General features: G+C 43.1%; 1 long non-coding RNA gene across 1 annotated transcript; it reads left to right on the top strand.

The window, feature by feature from the left end:
* Positions 1 to 4,891: 4,891 nt before the first annotated feature.
* LOC146543439 (uncharacterized) lies at positions 4,892 to 14,855 on the top strand. Its single transcript, XR_014886262.1, has 3 exons — positions 4,892 to 5,078; positions 5,744 to 6,095; positions 13,835 to 14,855. It is a non-coding gene; the product is annotated as an uncharacterized LOC146543439 (long non-coding RNA).
* The last annotated feature ends 1,124 nt before the right edge of the window (positions 14,856 to 15,979 follow it).

Below are 15,979 nucleotides of genomic sequence, written 5' to 3'. Positions count from 1 at the left end.
GCTGCTCCAGACCTGCTGGGATGCAATGACCTGCTTCGTCAGCAGGTTTTGTGTAGAGATTTCGTGTAGGTTTTGGAAGGAGAGGGAAAAATGCTTTGTGCAGTTTAAATATTAAAAAGGACGAGAGATGGTAGAATGTAAATAACCAAATGGCCTGATCTGCTTTCTCTGCTTGGAAGAGGTCCACAGCACAGATGCAGCTGAGTGCTTTGTCGTTTGAATGGCTCCAACACGGCACTGCTGGGCTCCCACATTGCCCCTCTCAATTTGTCCAAAGGAAGGTATTTTGGAAAACAGTGCTGCTTTTCTCAAGGCTGAGAAGGGACTGAGTCCACGGAAGCACTCCTGGAGTTGGCTGTCCCCAGGTGTCCTCCAGTGCCACCCAGGGGAAGCGCTGATGCCATGTGTCAGATAGGCGCTTCAACATGAAGCCCCACACAGCCTCCCATTGCAGCATGAAATAGAAACCATTATATTTTGGTGATTTCCAAAAGCAAAGCTCTTAACCTCTTCTGTATCAGCAGCCATCCAACCCCGATGCAGTTTTTGAATGAAATTGTCGTTAATGTCATGGTGTGTGTAAATCACAGTTTTCTACAGCTGCAGTTAACAAGGCTGCCTTCACTGAGAGGGCCCAAATATCACGTCTGCATTCTGGATGTGCTCAGTCCACAGCAGGCATGCTGTCCTCTCTCAGATGCAGTAAGTGTGCATTAAACTTAATGTAAATCTGTAACGTTTTTTTCATTACAATCAAATCTTGATGCTAATAAGGCAGTTATATATTTGGCATCTAACTTGCTCTGTTAAGCAAAACATTTGTTTTTAAAATGAACAATGCTGGCGGTCATTTTATTATATGAAATGCTCACACTTATTGTTTTGACTTTTTCCATGGGACTGTGTCACTGGCACGATCCAAGCCCATCAGCCACAGAACAAAGCAGTCTGCCTTTAAATGAAATGATTTTTAAATCAAAGCCATTGACCAGCCAGAGTTAAAGTTATAGTTTCAGCCCTGCAAATACTTAAGGCGTCGCTGCCTCTGTTGTAGAAGCATTTATTTCAGCACGGCAAAGTTGTTTTCAGTGACTGATCCCAACTTTCTGCCATTTGTCTCTCTGTTCTGCTGCTGCCAGAAGGAATCTTTCCTCCTCCATGAAGATGCCCCATCAGACATTCACTGCACATCCAAATTTGCTTGAAGTTTGGTGCTTAGTGGTACACAGAGAAACACAGAGAAACGGTGCATTGAGCATAAGATGCTGCATTCGTGGAGAATTACATCTCTTCCAGAGAGAGCCCCGCTGCCTGGACACACTACAGCAAAGTAAGCACTTGTCTGCTTTTATTCTTGGATGGCAATTTATGTTGTTCTGATTGGTACCTGCCCCAAGCGCGCTGGCTCTGATCCAGCACAGTACTTGCTTTACTTTAAACCCACACATAATGTCATTGACTGGAAAGCGGTCTTCACCTTCCCATAAATTTAATCTCCCCTTCCCGTCAACCAGTCTGAAAGTTTCTCCAGTGGGTTTTTAACTCATTCCAGGGGTCGGTGAGTTGGATGGGGGTGGTGAGAGCTGCGCATCTATTGCACATTCTTAGGGATGCAGGTGTCACAGGGTGTGGGCCGGGGCAGCGATGCAGCAGTGCCCTCCTATCCAGAGCACCATGCGAGGAGCAGCGCATGCACTGGGTCCCACTGAATGGTGTTGGTGGGCAAAATCTTGCTTTGTTGGATATCTGCAAAGCAGATCCCTCGAGGACTGCCTGTGTTCTCCTTGGTACTGGGAGACGTGGAACTGAATGAGAACAAAGGATGAGAACAAACTGTAAGGTAGATAAGTAATGACTTGGGAAATAGTAAGGTGACAGAGGTTAAAGAAGCAGGATTTGCAGTGGGAGTAAAAACCAAGCATTTCTCCCATCCAGCTCCCGAGCCCCCTGCCTGTGGGCTCACTTGCAGCTAACTGTTAGATGATTTGCTGAATATCCCCACTGTTATCAGTGCCCTGTAAAATAAAGCCTTAACTCCAGGTGACCAGGCTAGGCTGACCTGAGCAGAAGGATTGGTTAATGGTCATTAAAGGTCACCTCACTGCATTCCGCCCTATAGCGAGCCAGTCGGCGGGTTGTGCGCGCTGTGCAGGAAGAGAGGAAGGTGCTGCTGGCCAGTCTTTGTGCCTCAGGAGCAGCAAAACACTTGAGATATGGGATGGTTTGCTACTTCACTTGCATAACTCCTGGGCAGCATGGAGAACACAACTGAAAGGGCAGGTCCTGCATCTCAGTGCTTCCACAGGGCTGAGAGCCTTCACCTCCATGCACAGCCCACATCTGCAGTGTTCTGAGGCAGAGGAAATTACAGGCCAGAAAATGCTCACTCTCCAGCAGGGGCAATTAGGAATAATGGGAGCTGCTGGGCACTTGATGGTCTGGGCTTAGAAAGGAGGAAAAACAACCTGTGGAAAAGTACCAACAACTCTGAAGGCGCTGCTGTCCTTGTTTCCCAGCTCTTGCCTGCTTTGTGTGCAGTCCGCTGCTGCATCAGAACCCTTGGTTTGGCCTCTACAGGGAGAGGCCATCCACCTGAAGGAGCAAATGATGATGGAATTGTGTTTCTCTGTAGTGTCTGGTAGAAAAGAAGAGGAAAGTTCTTCTCCTTTTCCCCTTCAAAAATAGGTCCCAGAAGCTCATTAATTGAAATAACTTAATGAACAGCTAAAGTTCACCTAACAAAATAGGATAAATCATTTGCAGCTTAGCAGAAATGATTAACTGATGGAGATAAAATGCGTCAGATCGTTTTGAACAAAAAGTGAAGGAACGGATCAGGAAAAAAACAACGCATCTGAGGGCTGCTCCTGACTTTCAAAATGGTCTTTTTGTTTTACAGCCAGCTAAAAAATACGCTCTTACAGGCTGGGAAAGATTGCACGACCTAATGGGGCTGGACAAGAGCTACAAAGTCATCTTGAAGTAAGTTCTCCAAACGTTTAGCTGGTTAAACTTTGTTTTGGGGCTGGATGAACCCCAACCAATATTGTTAATGCCTCTTCCCTTTCGTATTTTGGCTACAAAGTGAAAAATAATTTCTCACTGTTCCGTAGCGATGATGGGCCTGGTCCCATCTGCAACAGCAGCTCAGAATTTACAACCAACTTAACTGGCTCTATAGTGTTTAGGTTCAATAAAAAGATAAAACTCTCATGAGCTTTTTTTTTGTTATCCTACTCCGGTTTTTGAAGCCTAGAAGGCACATAAAATGCAATTCTCAGCAGAAGGATGGTAATTGGGAGAAAAGGTAATAGATGGTCTGCATTACTCTTTGAAGTTCTCATTGATCTGTGTTGCTGAGACTATTTTTCCAATTCATAACTCAGAAACGTGAAGAAATTGTCACTTTATTCTCTGGGTATATGTGATTCACCTCTTCAGAAAATGGACTCAAAGCTCTGAGCAGCCTTTGTTCAGGTTTTTCTTGGGAAGGGGTTTAAAATGGGGGCAGAATTACAACTGCAGTTGTAATATTTTCTTGAACTCAAATTTTCCTGACATTAACCAAAACAACAGTGGTTTTGAGATTTCTTTTTAATGTCTGAAATCTGCATGAGAAGACTGGATACATCCCTGAAGGACGCGCTTTGCAGCCAGTCCCATGCTGAGAGCTGGTGTTAATTAGGAGGTGATTATCCCACCTCCTTAGGTTGAAAAATGAAGCCTTTCACAAACATGGAAAAAACCATCTGTCCAAATGATGTTTAAGAAAGAGGGCTTTTGATGCTCGCAAGAGTTGAACCTTGGGTTGATAATGAATTTAGTAGGAGGAACCGTTGTGTCTCTAATTGAAGTGGCTAGGCTGGCAAACCTGCCCAAAGCCAAAATGACCCCGTGTTTTAGGTGCAGATTGTGCCAAAGTAGGCATTTCTCTGCATTGTCATGTCTGCTTGGTCTTAATTTCTTTGCATTTCAGTATCTCAAATGAAAAGTAATAAATAAATAAGATCTTTCTTTGATGGGAGTTTCCAAAGAGAAACTTCTTAAGACTTGTTCACATCAGTGTTGGGGCCTCCTGAAGTAGAAGGGAAACCTGGAGATGGGGGAGGGCTGCTGACTTAGAAACAGCTCTGATGGACAAAATAAAGCTGCAGCTATGAGGAGTTCTCACATCCTGCTGCCTTGCCCTTGTCCAAAACACAAAGCAAAGGCTGCTCCCCATGCTTGCTGCCAAAGGTTAGAACAACCCAGCAGAGGAGGCAGGTACTCATTCCTCACTATGTTTTAATAGGAAAGAGAAGGGAAATTTATAGTCAGGAGTAAGAAAATTATGGTGATCCAGAAATTCAGAGCTAAAGTAAGAAAAACAAAACAAAACAAAACAACGTTTGTGATGTTGTGAATGAAAATGAATATTGTCAAGGACTTTGAAAAACGTTTAGTGCTGTGGTCTGGGATCTGCACGTGACACAATTGCAGGCAGCGTTTGATTTAACAGAGGTTTGTTAATTAGATTCTAAGACAGCCATCATGGCTGATGCTAATGAGAGGGCCCGTATCCCCCCACCAAGAAGACATCGTGGTTCACAAACAGTGTCCATCCCACATGGGGCTGCTGGGACTCTGCAGATGGTACAACGCCTTCCAATTTTTTTTTCCTGGATTGGGAAAAAGGAACAAAATGGTGATTTCGTATGCGCTGGCACACGCAGTGATGAGTTCTACCAACCTGTCTCCAAGAGGCAGCTTTTTTAAGACTCATGCATTCATAATGCGTCGCCCTGCGTCTGCCCTGTGACATATCCCTGCTTTACATTCCCTTTGTGCCAAACACACCGGTTCCCACTCAGGGACTGACTCATAATTCTTTATAACTGCCTTTCAGATGTTTTTTGGCATCTACTTTTGCCCGCATATCTCCTCTTCTTCTGTCTTTGGGGATGTGATCAATTCCTTCCTCAGTCAAACCCTTCAGGACAGCCAGGAGACCTCGGGACGAGCTGTGCTCATGGTGTAAGAGCACAGCACAGTGCAAATGAAAGCCTACTTGAACACAATTAAATCTACACGGCAAGCAGGTATTTAGATTTGCTGGCAGTTCATCTCAACCTGTGAGCTGTATCATTGTTTCTTTTGTCTATTTTTAGAGAAACATCTTTAGTTTGTAGATGTCCTGGGATCCTGCAGTCAGGAAAGGCAGGGAGAGGGATGATATGGTATTCCTCTGAGCTTTTGGACTGCCTTGCAGTCCCTGAGCAAGAACACAGTGGATTTCACGTAAATATTTGAAGGAGAAGTCTGACCCTCCCTGTGCAATGCTGTGCTGTAAAGATTGGCAGCAATCTTCAAATATTTAGATATGTTAACTCTAAAAATGCAGCTAAAATGCTTGCTCCCATCCTGGAGGTACTATTCTTTTTTTTAATTGCCATGTGACAGTTTAATGACATACAACATTGAGGTGTGTTTCTGAGAGATCCTGGCTAACTTTATCAGTGGAAACTTTGGATAAAAGCATGCCAGGATGGACTCAGGAATGACAAGGGGCTATCAGCAAGGAGCAGGGTGTTACTAACGTGTATTAATTTATCTTCTCTTGTGCTGACATTGTTTTATAGTTTGCTGGGTAGTGGCAAAGGCATAACCCCTCTTCTATCCATGGTGGATAATGATATTAAGTATTACTGGCTGGAATCATCTCTCTGATCTGCATGGTTTTTTTTGTTTTGTTTTTACATTGCAGCAATAGGAAGGCAGCTGCCCACGTGTTTTCACAGGGGTGGCATCACTCACTGGGTGTGCAGCAAGGTGCAAGACACCAGGAGAAAATGGGATGGATATTTCTTCCTCATCTCCTTGGGCCCATGCTGCAATACTGATGGGTAAACGCTGCCTGTGAGCCTGTCTTGTTTTTTATTCAAGTCAGTGAGAAATTAATGCTTTTTAACTCAAGTCTGGAGTATTGCTCTGCATTTCCTGCGCTGTCCTGCACCTCCTGTCCTCCTTTTCCCATGCCTACCGTGGGCCTGGATCCATAGGAGAAGGAAGTCCTTTGGCTCATCGCAGCCACTAAGCATCACAGCTCTGCTTCTAAGGTTGGTATCTGTGCATTTTACTTTACCCAATCTGATTCTCATTAGGGTTTTGGTTTCTCTAGATTCTGCAACCAAAATAGACACCACTATGGGTTTAAATGCTTGGAAACAGAATGGCTGGCTGGTGGAATGGGACGTCTTGGTCAACTTTACCTTACACACAGTCCCATTGAATCGTATAAGAGAAGTGAAGCTCACACTGCTATTTGCATTGGTGCTGCAGGGGAACAGCAGGCAGTGGGGATGGTTCCAGGCTGGCACTGATCAGCACCCAGGGAACACTCACAGCACAAAATCCATCTGGAGCCACGCATATTCTTATATGTTACCACACGTTTGTATTGATTAGGGCGACGGAGTCATTTTGTTTTGTGCTGAACCACCCGACATCTGGAATTGAGACCTGCTAGGCACTGAGTGAGTTAGCAGAGCAAATTGGAAAGAGCAGGGCTATAAATTGCAAGGGAATTCACTTTGTGGTTAACACTTGTGCGTGCTGTGAGAAGCAGGGCTGTACACAAACCGCCCTTCCATACAATCAGTTTGCTGACAAAGTACCCTGCTGAACCCTCACACCTTATTCAGTATTTCTTAAAGTAGACGTAGTTGAGGAGGCATGGGAAGACGTACGTTCTCACCTTAAGTGATGCACTGACAGGAGACTTAGTGGAATTAATAAGGAGTGTATAGATGAGCCTGTAGCAGCCTTAATGTATTCAATATATACTGCTAAACTAGAAAATGTCTGTAATTGAAAAAGGACCTACTTGATGTGTGTAGCACCATTTCTCTTCTCCAGTACGTATTCTGAAAAGTCAGTAGAATATTTATTCATAAGTACAAATCCGTAAATTGCTAGAAAACTAGGTCAATACATTCATGCAGGAAACTAGTCAACCCACAGGCAGCAAGTTCACCTCGTGCCAGTCGCAAATCTGTGCAGATGGTACTTGAGCAGCATCTCTGAGCTGCCAGGCACCACGGGAACCCAGGTCCCTTCAGGAGCCCCAGATATCTTTGTGCACTTCAGCACTGAAAAACCACACTGTGCTTGGAGGTCTCCCTCAGTTCCTCGGCGTCTGTGCCTGAGTCATCTTCCCTTCCAGTGCTCCACAGTTTTCTGTGCTTGTCACCTAGTCAGCTTCTAACAGTCTGCTTCTCCTTTATGTTTAAATGAAGGTGGTGGTTGCAGAGATCTGAAGGTTTCAAAAGGCAATGCCCAGAGTGTTTTTATTTCTTGTGACTTTCCTTGGTCTTTGGAAACTAGAAAAACTAGGGAAAAAAGAGCACTCACCAAAAAATTTCATGTCCAAAGGGAACCTATCCAGTATCTGAACTGATGCTGATATGGATTGTTTTGACGGTTATTAAGAACAGATGTGAGAAATGATAAGGTTATATCGCAAAGATAAAGCAAGATGGTATTCAGCGCTGTTCATCAAGGCGTTCAGTAAAACAGCCAGATTTCACGAAAATCCTGCTTGATATCAAGCCAAGGAACAATAAAAAAGCATTGCAAGTGTCATTACATCTTACAGTACAGATGGAATTCAGAGCCAAAGGAAGGAACACGGTTACCAGTTCTCATGCAGAAGAGTATCAAATGCAGTAGTTATTATTTCAGGAATTATTTAGATCCCTGGAAAACCTTATTACCCCAGATAACTCTTCTTTAAATGACAGATTTCATTGTGATCTATGGACCTCTGCCACACTTCAGTGCAAGAGCAACTGTCCCTTTGCCTGGAGGGATCCATGCATAATCCCACTGCTCTGCTGTCCCCAGAGCAGCATTTGCTCTCATATCACATGCAGGTGGGCACTGGACCTCTCCTATGGATTTAGAATTTGAGGCAGGCTTGGAGATAGCTCTGAAAAATGTGAAATGTAAAGAAAATGTTTGGAGAAACACTTGACAACTTTTCTGCATCTCAATTCTAAAATAATTCAAATTGAGTGATATATTTTCACTTGCAAATGTTTCACACTTTTTATTTTTCTTTTATACTTATTTTAAGCTTGTAGCATTGTAAAGCTGTTTTTATTTTTTTTTCTCTGTGTCCTTAGGAAAATGAGATGGCAACATCTCAGGAATTTGTACTGAGCTGGAACAGAGCTCTATTTTTTTGTCTGAAGAAAAAAAAAATAGTAATCCTAAAGATGTTAATAGTTTTAATTTCCAGTTGTGTAAGAGCTGATGCTTTTGGAAAGATGCGCTCTTTAAATCCGTAGGGAACATAGATGTCCTCTGGGAGAGAGCTGTGGGAGCTCCGTGTTTGCTAGAGAAGCTGAACATTGGTGCTGTGAGGCTGATTTGTGTTAGCTGGTGGTGTTGAAATACAGTATTCTGTGGAAGAGAAATCGGAGAAGAACTGCTGAACCAAAAGGTCTGCAATGCAATGCAGTGCAGGGCTCTGTTATGCTAAGAAGGGCAGGAGAAGCCAAATGTTTCAGGAGAGCTGGAAGGCAATAAGAGCCAGCAGTGGGAGACATTCACATAATCAACCTGCTGAGCACTAGGATTAAGAGACCAGTGAGAGAGAGGTGCAAAGAGAAATGAAAGGGAAAAAAAAAAAACAGTATTGTAATAAAATGGTGGGAGAATTTGGCCCTCTTTGTGTGCAGGTGGGATTCACGTCCCTCACATCAGCCTCACCAGCACCAGGGCTGTCCCAGCTCCCAAGGAGCTCCAGCTGCTACCAAGGGCTGTGCCAGACTGGGGTGGAGAGCGTGTCACAGTGAAGGTGACCTACACATAAATGTCAAAGTGGGGAGGAATTGTGAAGGAAGTGGTCATTTTGTGCTGAACACCAGCTGGTCGCTGTCTGTCACGGAGGAGGAGGATCAAAACCTGCTGAGGAAACAGAGTTGTTTCCTGGTGTGATGTGATGGGGGAACTTGATCATCTCATGATAACAGAAATGGCAAAAATTGTGCTTAAAAAAAAAAAATCCAAAATCCAGACAATTTAGTTACATGGAGCTGGGATAGAATGTGAAAGTCCTTTGAGGCACTGCACAATCAGTGCAGCACCTCTGCCTTGAGCCAGTCCACGTTGTATTCACACAGTGCTGTGAGCAGTGGCAGGGCAGTTCCTACACTGGGATGCCACTCCATTATCTTCTGTTCATTCTTTCTTGTTTTGTATTTTTCTCTGATTACACTTCACTCCTGGCAGCAATCCACTAAGAATGAACCACATCCTTTCCCCACCAGCCTTCACTTCTCACCATGGCAGCTGCCCCTGCCCACAGAGTGGGCCTGCTGCCTCCTCCTCCACTTCTTCCCCTGATGCTCTTCATCATCTTTTGCCCATGAAATCCTCACAGCTGCCAGGCCCTTTCTCCAGTGATGCTTTAGTTAGAGATACGATCCAGAGTCCTGTGATGGATGTGAGCTGGTCACCACATTTAACCTCGGATAACATTTAAGTACATAACAGCAAGCCAAGCTGTCCTAAACCTCTCATGATGGGTTGAGAGCAAGCTCATTTACCAAAGTACTTCGATAGGAATTAAAATAAAATTCCCATTTTCTGTGGTTACATTCTGATTCTGGTTGTCATTAACTTACTCAAAAAAACATTTGGTATTTCAAACTTTAGTAAATCATTGTGTCTTGCAATTAACTTTCATACTCCAGACAACAGAATGGGATTAATTTCATTCAGCTCTGCTGTTTAATAAGCGTCTAAACAATTCTTTATTTCTGAGCCACAAAGAAATGTGCAGTTATATTATACTGTACATGTGGTAATGGGCAAAAGGAAAATTACTAAGGAGAAATTCATCTCGGTTCCTTGTTTTATCAGTTCTGGAGAAGAGAGATTGTGAGAGAGATGGGCATGGCCAAGGTAGTGCCCCAGGGGCACGTGGAGCCGTGTGTGAGAAGGCCTTGCATTCCCATGCCCAACCTCAGGGGTTCTGTCTGCCTAAAAAGGGCACTTCTGGGTCAGTTCAGAGCATGGCAACGCTGAGGATGCAGACAGACCCAAACAGAGGTCTTCTCTATTGCTTCTTTCTCATTAAAACTGGCAGTTTTGCAAGGTCGTCAGAGAATGCACAACTTTGTCTGTCGTGAAAAGGAAAAAAAGTTGATCCCATCAATACTTTGCAAGTTGCAGATACTGTCCAATGTGGGGCCTGAGGCCCAACTGCGGAGGTGCAGGATTGCTGTCATCGCCCACATTCAGGAGAGTTAGGCAGAGCACACTGTGAAAAACCTTGTGTCCATCTTACATCCGAGAGCAGAAATGTGTACACGTTTGCAAAATAAGCAACTCCAGTAACGTCTGAACTGTGGGAAGACATTTACAGAGGCAGGGCTGAAGCTGAATGCAAGCAGTCAGCGTTAGAAAAAAAGAACAGGGAATTTATTTAGTGGTAAATAATGAGTTTACGCTCTGCTGCTTTTCTCAAATGTGTTTGCAGATCAATTAAAAGCTGTGTTTAATCTCTGCTCCATTTGCAATCTGATACGCACTGTGCCGCTTCCACCAGGAGAAGCGCAGCTGATGGCTCTCCCTGGGCAGGGCCTCCTCCTGGGGGCTGCTGCACTGAGGGGTTCTGCAGAGCAGCCCATGCATGGGGTGAACTGCTGTCATGTGTTTGTGTGCGCTTAACTTGCATGCCAGCATTTGAAACTGCAGGAAAACTCCCCTGAATTAGTAATGACTTTTTTATTTTGAAGAGACTCGTGCTCAGGCAGCGTTTTAAAAAATGAATCATGATTTTAGGTGATTTCTTTCTGCTTGAATGCTCACAACTGTGTGAAAATTGTCGGTTAAAGCTGCTTCAATTTCTGCCTCTAATGGAGGTGCTCACACTCCCTAAACTGGCAAATGCTGGCTGTGGAGTGAGACGCGTTCTCCCGATTATATTCTGTGTTTGCATTTACTTGGATACACAAAAAGTAAACCGGCAGTGAAGAGCACAGTTAGAGCAGAAGTAACCACATGGAAACAGAAAAATAACTGGGCCAGACCCACACCTGGTCCTCTACATCTGCAGTGCTGGGGCTCCACTGGGCCCAACTCCTTCCCCCGCGCTCAGCCTGGGATGCATGGCTGGGAGCTGGCAGTGCAGCCCAGGTGCTGTGGGAGTTTTCCTTTTTGTCCTTTTCACTTTATTGCATCAGAAGGATGTAAGCCAGGGCTTGATATTTTAATATTTGGCCCAGTGCTAATCAGAGAAATGAAGCAGCTGTACTTGGTAGTGTTAAAGATACAAGCCATCTCTAACAGTCTGGTATTAATGTGGTCAGATTGATTGAAAACGTTTTGCTCTTAAGAAATTTGCAGTCATTAAAATAATTAGGTGCTGTGCTCTGAGTGCTCAGCTAAGGGCATCACTGCTGCCCTGCTGAGCCCAGCGTGACCGACCCCACTGCAGGGAGCAGGCAACCCCGGTGGTGCCGAACCATCCCAGGGACTGATGACACTCAGTGCTTAAGGAGGAGCTTAAATGGCTTCGGGAAGCTGGGCCCCAGCCATGCAAAAAAAACAAAAAAAACCAAAAACATATAATGTGCCCCTGCATTCCTATTTGTTTTAACGAGTCAGCTTTTATTAGAAAGATATTTCTGTGAATAAGTGATTATAGGATTGAGACAAAAGCAATCAATAAGGATTAAATGCAAGTCAGTTTTATTGGAAGAAAGGGGGAGAAAAAAAAAGTCTTTTCTTTGCAGGATCCCACTATGCATCACCTTCACAATGTAAAGAAGTCTTCTGAAAATGTGAATTAACCTACTGAGCCTCCTTTATGCTGCTCAAGTGATGTAAAGGATGTCAGTTTGAACGAGCTCTGTAATGACACTTCTCTTTCTACAGTGGTGGTTTGTTTTGTTTTGTTTTGTTTTTTTTTCAACTAGTTCTTTCTTAATCTAAAAATCTGTTATCTGTTTTGAAAAAGCAAAGAGATGTTCCTGCAATTCTGATGCTGGATAGCAATACCATGAGAGCAGTATCATTTGCAACACTCAGATGTTGGCTCAAGGGAATTGCTGAGGCACGCAAAGCTTTTCTCTCTACGTCAGCAGTTTGTGTGTGGGTGAGGTTTACAGAGGCAGAAGGGCTGGGTGCTTTTGGGGAGGTGGCAATAGGGTGAGGGCAGTCCAGCAAGCCACTCCTCTCCCATGAACTCTGTGGTGTCATACAGGTCACAGCCAAGCCCACAGCAGGAGCTTTTGTTGGCAACGTCACAAAAAACGTACGCACTGTGATGACTCTTTGCCTCCCTGTATTTCTCACTCTGCTGCAGGGCTGAGGTGCAACTTCACCTGTGTTCACTGTGTCCAACTCATTCTGCTGAATCAAAACCAAATGGTGAACTAAGGGAAAAACCTCTGTTTGGTAACTGACAGTGCAGGACCTGAAATGATGGTGTCCGTGGTTGGAGCCTGTAAACACTGCTGTGAAACCAAACATAGTGAAAACAAATGGCCCTTGCAGATAACTTTCACTTCAGTAAGCCAGGAATGCGAAGCAAAACAAATCTCAATAATAATCCATTCGCTTTAAAGGGGTCTGAAAAGTTAAGATGTTTGTGTACATTTTCTTTCACTGTTCCCTCCATTATTCAACCTTCATAGGTGTCCTTTACTGTAGTTTTAGAAAAGCAGCTTGTTAATTCGTTAGTGAAGCAATAACAATGGTTATCAAAGTATTGCACTGCGAGGGGGGAATTTTCAGAGCAGCTGTAGTGAAATGACTATGAACAGGGCCAACGCTTTCACTGAATAAATTTATATCAGGTTAATTACATAAAGTACTTAAAAGGCAAAAGTTGTGAGATAATATGCATTAGAAGATGTATCTATTTCCCAAATCCTTACAACCATAGTTAAATATGGGGAGTTATTACCCACCTTTAACACGGTTCCCATCAGCAGCACAGTAAGCCTTAGAGCTGACACTTCAGGCAAGTACATGATCTAGTTCAGCCCTAAAACCTTAACAGAAAATACATCAGGACTTACTGTAAAATTTCATGGAGGATTAGAGAAAATATTAAGTCAATAGTCCTTTAGTTATTAGGGGCTTTTAAGGTAATCAATACTTTCTAGCCATATTAGTGCCTGAAATGATAAAAGATGACATGAATATCCAGCTCCTGTTTTTTTTGCTGCGCTTCTGTATTTCCTTTCCTTAGCTAGTCCTCCTAGAATCAGCAGTGATACAAAGAATGTGATAATTTTAAAAATGCGATCAATATTGATTTATTTATTACTGCCAGTTTCAAGAGGAACTTCATTGCAGGAACTTGATTTCGTTCGTACAAAAGAACTACCAACCACACTAAAACTTTGGAATATCCCTTGGTTTTGGCTATGGAGACATTCATGTTTAGCAGTGTGCTAATGCAACAAAGATGGTTTTAAGAAAATGGTAAATAGGATTAATTCTAAGAATTCTTTAGTTACTTGCTATTTTATGCTCTGAAAGCAGTGCATAGATATTAATTAAATTTAATTTATATAATTCAGTTCTAAATCTATTTGCATGCAGTTATTTAATAATTGTTTCATCAATTGAATGGATTCTTTCCTTTGATTCTATTAAAAAAAATGAGGCAGCCACCCAATGCATCATCCTTAGGCTCAATCTTTGTTATTCAGGCAGCAATAGAGCCAGTCAACATACAACAACATTTCAGACTTTTTCCAGGCAGTGTTATTGAGTGTTCTTTCTTCTATTTCCCACTAATCATCTGCTGGCTTTCTTCTGCATTTCTCTGTAGGAATTTAAGAGTTCTGTTGATATGGATTTTCATTGCTGCACATCTAGGATCCTGATTTCCCTGGCTGCTCCCAACCTGATGTCACCTGCAAACATGACAAGAATGCCTTCTCCAGGTTATCGCTGCTGCCCACGACAAAGTTGTGAGTGCAAAGGAAGGCTTGCCTCACAGCTTCAAAGAACAGAAGTTCATCAAAGCGTGGTCATAATTTAACGTCTCTGCTGAACAGTATTCTTTATTTCTTTTGTAATTAACAGAATCATAAATGTTGCCATCTAATGTAGCCGAGAGTGACTGTGAGATGTGTGGTAGTCGCTGTGTATATGCTATGGAGCATGGGTGTCAGGGATAACTAACAGCAGGTCTGTTTAACGGAGCAGCTTCCTTGTTTGAATGTGACATTTGGAAACTCTTGTTGCTAGTGAAAGGCAGGACTTATTTGCATGCAATGATTGCTCAGCTTCCAAGCGAGTGCCAATGAATGCCAAATGTATACACTTAACTGATTGCATAAAGCAGAACTGCATTATTTTGGCTTGATTTTGGCTTGATTTAAATAGTATTGAGCTACGATTTTAATCTTGTTTCCAACTGCCTTTATGTTCAGAATGATGTAGGGAAATAGACTACTGCAGCAGTCACCAGATGAATTTCCCTTAGGAAATTAGCCCCCTGATGCAGTGCTGTTCCACGGAACAATTGCTCCTTTCCGACCAGTGCTAAGATAGCTGGAAGGAAGAAGGTCCCTTCTTAACCAGGTTTGAAAATGAAAGATGCTCCTTAGAAATATCCTTGAATCCGCTCCTTTTGGAAGCCATCTTGAGAACCGTTGCAAAACTGTCCCCCAAAATGAAGTGGTCTGAATGAGCAAGAGAGCAGACAGATCCAGCAGTCCTAGCACGAAGCACTTGAATGAAAGTGATGCAGGCTGCAGAGCACTTGGAGAGACTTCTCTTGATGGAAACCTACGACTCACCATCAGCTTTCTAAACCTACGTTCCTGGCTGCCACCATTAAATCCCTGCTGTGTCTGTGGACTAATTATGCAGCAAGTAGCTTTTCCTGATAAAGGGTAAGGCTCGCTGAAGTGTAATGGGGAAGGCATCTCCAGTGCAGTATCGATTCTTGCTGCTCTCGCTGTCGGGGCTGGTCTGAGCTGAATGCAATTAGATGTGATCCCTGCACTCGGGGGAGAAACGGGGCTTCTCATTTTGTAACTATGCCTTCTGCAAGTCCTAATAAATAGGACATTAAAGGAGAATTATTCCATTCTGTGTTTTACAAAAGGACTAGTCTTCTCCCATTTGATTACTGGGCCTTAACGATCAAGTCGGTGAAAACATTTACAGTCAGGCCTCTTTTTATTTCAACCCTTTCTTATCCAGGGAAAAACAAAACCTTACAAAGAAAACACAGGAAATTTTGCATTAAGCTGACCTTGCCCCATACATCATTTGTACAGCTTTCTCTCCATGTTTCCAAGAGGCCATTTAGCTTAATGCTCTGTTCCACATCTCATTTCATTATTCTACAGGTGCTCTGGGGATGATTTTCAAAAGAACAAAGGAACGACATTTCCTGGCTTGGAAAATGAATTCAGTGTTTGTTTAGGAGTCTCCCTCCTTTTGTGCCTTAGATTTACTCTCCGTAAAAAGGAATGGATGGTAAGATACTTTAACCAAAATACAGAACGTTGCAAATGAAAGCATTAATACAATTTTCTAGCCCACTTCAATTGTCCAAAGCCATTGGGAAATCCTTCATCTGCTTGCAGTTGTAGTAAAAGGTTAACTGACTGACTGCATTTTCAGAAATTTGGTCAAAGACAAAACGAATTGGCCTCCACTCTATTTTGTTTAACTTTATGCCAATAAAAACAACAGGTACAAACTACATTATTTGTAAAGCGTTCTTAAGCATCTTAAAAAACAAAACGAGACAAAAACGTGCCTAGCTGTATGATACTTATTTAGAGGGCACATAGTTTAAGAGCCTAGAGTATTCAATTTCCATGAAAAAGAATGAACGAAAGGGGAAAAACGGGAGTGACATCTTCAACAGTTCGTGTTCAGGGATTTTGTGCCTTACCAAATGTGAAACAGGGAGCATAAAATTGTTCAGAAATGCAGTATACGATCAGCAACA

This window comes from Meleagris gallopavo, chromosome 14 (genome assembly GCF_905368555.1).
Source record: "Meleagris gallopavo chromosome 14, MGAL_WU_HG_1.1, whole genome shotgun sequence".
NCBI lineage: Eukaryota > Metazoa > Chordata > Aves > Galliformes > Phasianidae > Meleagris > Meleagris gallopavo.
Note: the sequence above shows the minus strand (reverse complement) of the source record. Positions and strands in the feature narration are given on the sequence as shown.